At 40.3% G+C, this 6,538-nt stretch overlaps 1 pseudogene; it reads left to right on the top strand.

Annotated features, from left to right (window-relative positions):
- Window positions 1–5,579: 5,579 nt before the first annotated feature.
- On the top strand, window positions 5,580–6,064 carry LOC113248348 (peptidyl-prolyl cis-trans isomerase A-like; annotated as a pseudogene).
- The last annotated feature ends 474 nt before the right edge of the window (window positions 6,065–6,538 follow it).

Here is a 6,538-nt window from a genome sequence, read left to right as displayed (position 1 = left end):
GAGACACCATCTCCTTGGTGCTTCTGCATTGCATTCTGCTCTTGTCACTGTCCTTAGGATTTTCTCCTCTTGTCACTTAAGTGTTTTCCAGTGAGAAGTTTTTCCTTTCTTTCTTACAAAACTAAAATAATGTGACACTTCTGGGTAGAGGAGGAAAACAAACTTCCTGCTTTTGATAAATCATATTAATGTGTATGAAAACCTGCATGTTCAAAAATGCTAAATCTGTAAGCAATTTTACACGGAAGTCAGCTTTTACTAGATTTCTGAATAAAGCGCAGGAAAGCAATTAGGGCAGTTTGGTATACAATGAACGGCCTAGAGAGCAGCTTTCTGCATGCTTCCATCAAAGCAGAAACACACCTTTGTTAATAGAAATATTACTTAAAACGCCATGATTCGGCAGCAGCCCACAGCAGTGGCAACAGCGAGCACTCCTGAGTTAGCACAGGGGCCTGCCTTGCCCTCGCGCTGCCCACAAATGACCAAGGAAGTCCCAGAGGTACTCCTGAATTTCTGCATTCTCATTTCTTCAGCCGTAAAATATCTGTCACTCACATCCCACTCTGGCCAAAGTGACACCTGTCAGTCTCAGGAACAAGGACAAATTATTGTCCGTCTGCCAACAGCGTCTTAGCAATGAGAGCAGAGCAATGGTAGGCACATGCATCTAATGGTGTATTGTTAAACTCTGTAATTTGTGTTTGAGACGTTTCTTCCAAGGAGGTTAATTTTCAGTATGTTGTTGTTTAATATTGGACGGGTTTTTGTGGTCCACTGTACATTGTAATGACACATTTAAGAATTTTTGCAAACAGGTGGCAAAATCTGTATTAAGATTAGGCAGCACTGTGCAGGGCAATATGATTTATTGTCATGAAAGACCCATAGCTTTGCTTATTGGAAGGCTCCTAGGATTCTTTTGGGGCCAAAATCCAAAGCATTTCCTCAGACCCACAATTCTATCTAAGAGTTTTGTGGTGTGTGTGGGTGTGTGTGTGAGAGAGAGAGAAAGAGAGATCTGTCATCATGTCATATGAAGTTATGCAACATTCCATCCCTTGTTGATGAAATGCAACATGACAGAATGTAATGTAATGTAACGTATCAATAAATGTAAATAATATACTTTGCGGGATTAGATATCTGCTGTCAATTCCTATAGTAGGGATCTGAACTGAACTTACTGAGGCGGACAGAAGCTCAGTGAACGCCAAACTGGCTGTGGTGTTTGAGAACCAGCACACACCACAGTTCACTGATTTCCCCAATTACTTTGGGGTAGTTTGGCACGTATAGAAATGTTCAACAAAAGTTCTCTTGTTGGACACTTCTGGGAAGTAATTTGATTGTTAATTACAAACGCTCAGGGTGATTGCTCTGCATAATTGTTTTACTCCTTCAGTACTCCATTAGAAGCTTATCTGCCGAAGGTTTATTTTTAGATTTTGAATTTTTAACATCTTCCTTATGTCACACTGATGCAACATGAGTGACCTCTCCAGATAAAATTCTTTAACCAGCGAGGGCAATCCAGTGCCTCCTGTGAGAGGTAGAGGTGGGGAGACAGTATGACCACATGCATTTTATCCCCAATAGCATCTCTAATCACGAAACACACACACACACACTTCAAAATTCTGTGCCTTTTGAGAAATAACTTCAGTTATATGCTCTAAATTGCTTGAAAATCATAGAGAGCAAAAGGCTCATCTCAGAATTAAACCAAATGCATTCCAGATACTATTTCTTTTTATTACCAAGCTGTAGTCTCGAGTCTTAACAATAGACAACACAAAAAAGTCCACATTGCTTTAAAGGTAAGTGGGCAGAAGCTCATCTGATACTGCATTCCTGAGAATGGAACCTTTTATTTGCTGTCATAGTGATGACTTTTAATTGTCCTAATAAATAAGCTTTTAAAAAGCTTCTAAAATGTTCTCTAATAACATACTTTGGTCTTTCGCCATAGAAATGCAGAAATAATTAGAAGTGGCATTGTGTACACTGCCTTCTGGACCGGGCTGAAGGTGAAGGAGAAAGTCTCAGGCTATCCTTGTCAGCTGCAAGGGTAATTACTGCTGGCTGAAATTACTCAACATTTGTTTATAAGCTCCCCAGAGCATGCTGTAAATAGATTGTCTGTTATAGTCCAATCACATTAAAACACTGCTCCTTGCAAACTGCTACCTCCTGTTTTCTGTACGCCAGACAGAGAGAGCCTGCTGCTCACTTACTGAGCACCGAGCAGGGAAGAGCTCTGGTTAATGTGATTGTTTTCATTAGATTCTTCTCTGTCCAAGATCACATTTGTCGTTTTCAGAGTCTGAATGCTAGTGGGGTCCATTACTTTCATTAGGACCCTTTTATTTGCTTTAGGGAGGATGGATATCTTTATTACGGGGATGCGTATGTAACAGTTTGGAAGGGAATTTAAAACAGTGCAGAAGAGTGACCGCATACATTTCCTTCCACGCATGGGATTTGTTTATCTATATTGAGTTTTAGGAAGTTCATAGCACCTACTGGCTACACCAATTGGATTTCATTTAGTGTGAACTTCAAGGAGTCCTCGCTATATGCCTAACACCGGGCTACGTATAAGAAGATAAATATTTATTACTTTTAAAGAGACTAAACTATAGCTGGGTTAAAGTGACTCGGATACATGATAAAGTTAAAGACTAATAAGACATGTGATGAAATATAGATTCAAAATAAGCACCGACATGAATATGCAAAGTACGCATATGGGTGATCAGCAAGTTTTTGTGTTTGGGGAGCAAATAGAATTTACTGTTTTGGAAAGGCAATAAGGCTTTATGAATTAAATTAATTGTATCCCCCTCAAAAGACACCAGAGACAACCCAGAGAGTAGTTAGCTCAGCTTTTTGGTGACCCTGGCTTCCAGTTTATTATTTTGCATGAGAGAGATTCGATTGGACCTTAAGGCCGGCTCACCTAAAATGTTTTGAATACAGAGGAGAGCAGGAAATTAAAAGCAGCTCAACAGAAAGAACCTGGATATTCATTGAACCAAATCCTAAGATAGTCCAAGTTTGCTCTCTAATTGATTAGTAAATAAGTTTAGTTATTTTGTTTTTGTTCATGCTGGGAAAAGAACTGGAATAAATCCTGAGTTGTTTCCATTTATAGTTGATCAAGATTTCCAAAATCTGGGTGATCTTGTTTCTACAGCAGTCTCAAATTAAAAAAAAAAAAAAGAAGTATTCTAGGGGCGCCTGGGTGGCACAGCGGTTAAGCGTCTGCCTTCGGCTCAGGGCGTGATCCCGGCGTTATGGGATCGAGCCCCACATCAGCCTCCTCCTCTAGGAGCCTGCTTCTTCCTCTCCCACTACCCCTGCTTGTGTTCCCTCTCTCGCTGGCTGTCTCTGTCAAATAAATAAATAAAATCTTAAAAAAAAAAAAAAAGTATTCTAAACCTGTTTTGAACAGGGAAAGATATTGGAAGACAAATATTGCAAAAGAGGGGTACTACTCAGTAAATGGCAAACATGAGGACAAGAGATGCAAATTGTAGAAATTCAAATGAGACACAGAAGGACTAGTTGTGAATTGGAAGAAGAGTGGGTATGATATTACTTTCCAGGAAATATTTAGCCTTTCCCTTCCTTTACGTCATTCGAATTTTTTTTTTCTCAGCGAAATTATTCTTCTTTTCTATTGAGTCTGGAGTTGATACGGGGTTTTGGAAAACTCTCCTTTCCTATTATGTATGCCAATGTCACTGGAAAGCCATATGAGAGATAGAGACATTTGGGTACCAGAAATGATGATTTGATTAGATTTTACAATAATTCCTGGAAGAACTGTATTCTCGACTTTAGGGCAGGAAAGAACGTCAGACGCAGAGCAGACTTTGGGTAGGCACGTACATTGCTGTGGAAAGCCAGCGATGTTTTCCACAGAAAACTAAATGAGCATGGGGATGCCAGTGGTGTGTTCATTTCAGAATGTTTGGCTAAATTTATTTTCAAGAGAAAAGTAAAGCTAAATAAAATCGTTCTTTAGGGCTGGCGCACATTGTCTTAAAATAGACTGAATCCATTTGTAATCTATATAACATTTTTATATGCTCCCCATTACTCACTTGATGCCATTAGGAAAGCACTGAATCTTTAAAGAGAAACTTCCTACAGCTAAAAAAGACATTAAGGGGGAAAAAATGCTGGGAGCCATAGTGACAGGTACAACTAAGCTTGTATCCTTCGGTTCCCTGGAAACCAGTCAAACACTATCTCATCTCGCAATGGTTGTGTCTGATCCTTTGCTTCAGACATCTTCCTAATAATGGCAACTGCAGAGGTGACTCTCTGCAAATAAGGGCTTGCAGCCACTGGGCATCCATCACATTTCTCCAGAGCAACATTAGACCACCCTAATGGGTCCTCCCGTCTTCATTATGATATTAATTCTCTAAATTTCCAAAGTGATTCCATTTGTAATATGACAAAGGCTGGCTGCTCAGGAGACAAACTGTTTTCATCCCCCTCCTGCACGCTCACAAAGGCTTGCTGTCTTTAGTCTTCGGGGGAAAAGGAATTTGATAGCATCAGATCTCTTGTGATACACAAGGCTGGCGAACGGCTACGCCACCTGCCAGCACTTCGCGCCTGCCCATCCAGCCTGAAGCTTTCTAAAGCAGTGGTTGCCGAGCGGAACGTGGATGTTGATTTGGAAACGAACGAATATGGACAGAAAACAGCGGCCGAATAAAAACCTCGGCATGGAAGCTGAGTGGGATTTGAGGGGAACAGTGGGGTCACAGAGAGGCTGGAAACAGAATCTGGTGCAATAGGGCTGGTTTGGGAGATGTTAGTGAACGTTATGCTTTTTCTCCCTCGTACATTGGGGTCTTTGTTGTGGCTACAAATTCCAAGACTGCCAACTATATACAACCTCCAGAGTATGGTCATTCATTTTTCTCTCGATATGCTAGCCCCTATGGACTTTAATTCAATCTACCCACGTCAAAATTAGCTTATCTTCTGCAGTGTTTACTAGACATAAAACTTAACACTTACTAAAAAATCCTGTCTCAATCAGTACTGAGGATTTTCTACTCACCGATGATCATTGTTTCTAACTCAATTAGCATTGTGGATTGAAAGTCTGAATTGAGAGACCCAATGCTAAGGTCTTGAGAGGTCCAGCATTGGTCAAAATACTGAAGTGGATGAAAATTTTCTCTGCTTTCCCTTTCCTTGCCTTCTACTAGCAGCTTCTTGCTCTTACTTCTTGCTTCACTGCTGACACTCCGTTAAAAAAAAAATTCTCATTAGAATAGTCTAAAATAGGTTATTATTTTTGAGTAAGGTATAGACTAATCAGTAGTTCACTGTAGTGAAGATCCAGTGCCTCTAATCGGAGGTGGTACGTTTTAGTGGGAAACATCAGCAAAACCTGAGTTACGTTGCACTAGTGAATTTTACAATCCTGTGAAAGTGAATGAAAGAAATTACCAGGCTTCTGTTTCTTCAGTTTCAAAGTGGAGGAACTAGGCCTCGCATTCACCACCCTGGAGTTGCCCAGACAGCCCAGCCATGGTCAACTTTGACCTGTTGTATTCTTTGACACTGCCTTGGACTGCAAGCCTTTGGACTGAGTCTCCTTCTAGCTGTTTGCAAAGTTCTGAAGACAGTAGAAAACTTTCACTCTCTGAGCCCTGAGGAGAAACAATTTGGTTATCAAGGTTCCTGCTCTCACAAGATTATTCTGGTATTTCTGCGCCAGAGTGATGACTTCACCCCCCATCATGGCACTGGTGGCGAGTCCTTCTATGGGGGAGAAATTTGATGATGAGAATTTCATCCTGATGCACATGGGTCCTGACATCTTGCCCATGGCAAATGCCGGACCCAACTCAAATGGGTTCCAGTTTTTCATCTGCACTACCAAGACTGAGTGGTTGGATGGCAAGCACGTGGTCTTTGGCAAGGTGAAAGAGGGCATGAATATTGTGGAAGCATGGATTGGTTTGGGTCCAGGAATGGCAAAACCAGCAAGAAGATCACCATAGCTGAATGTGGACAAATCGAATAAATTTTTCTTGTGTTGTATCTTAACTACCAGATCATTCCTTCTGTAGCTCAGGTGAGCACCCCTTCACCCTCATCCGCTTAAAATATCCTATAATCTTTGTGCTGTCACTGGAGTTCTATGGGTTTTATACTTTCCTTACTCCCCTGCAGGTCTAGCTGGGTTGCAGAGTTAATTTTCTGATTATGAAATAAAAACTAAACAAAAAAAGATAAAGTGAAGGAACTGGATCGTAGACTCCAAGTTTTAATATTTTTGTTATTTCATATTATATATATATTAATATTTTAGGCATTATCTTATATCTGATTTTTTGTCTATATATGTTCAAACACCTGGTTCCCTTGCAGGATACATTTAGGCCATGTCTTATCATCACAAATTTTTAACTGAATATTCATTTCGCTGATTTGTAATTTCAGAATGTTTGCTATAGCTCAGAATCTTCAGGCCATTATAATTTAGAAAAAAATTTGT

This window comes from Ursus arctos, unplaced genomic scaffold (genome assembly GCF_023065955.2).
Source record: "Ursus arctos isolate Adak ecotype North America unplaced genomic scaffold, UrsArc2.0 scaffold_1, whole genome shotgun sequence".
Classification (NCBI taxonomy): Eukaryota; Metazoa; Chordata; class Mammalia; order Carnivora; family Ursidae; genus Ursus; species Ursus arctos.
This window is presented reverse-complemented; position numbering and strand designations above follow the sequence as displayed.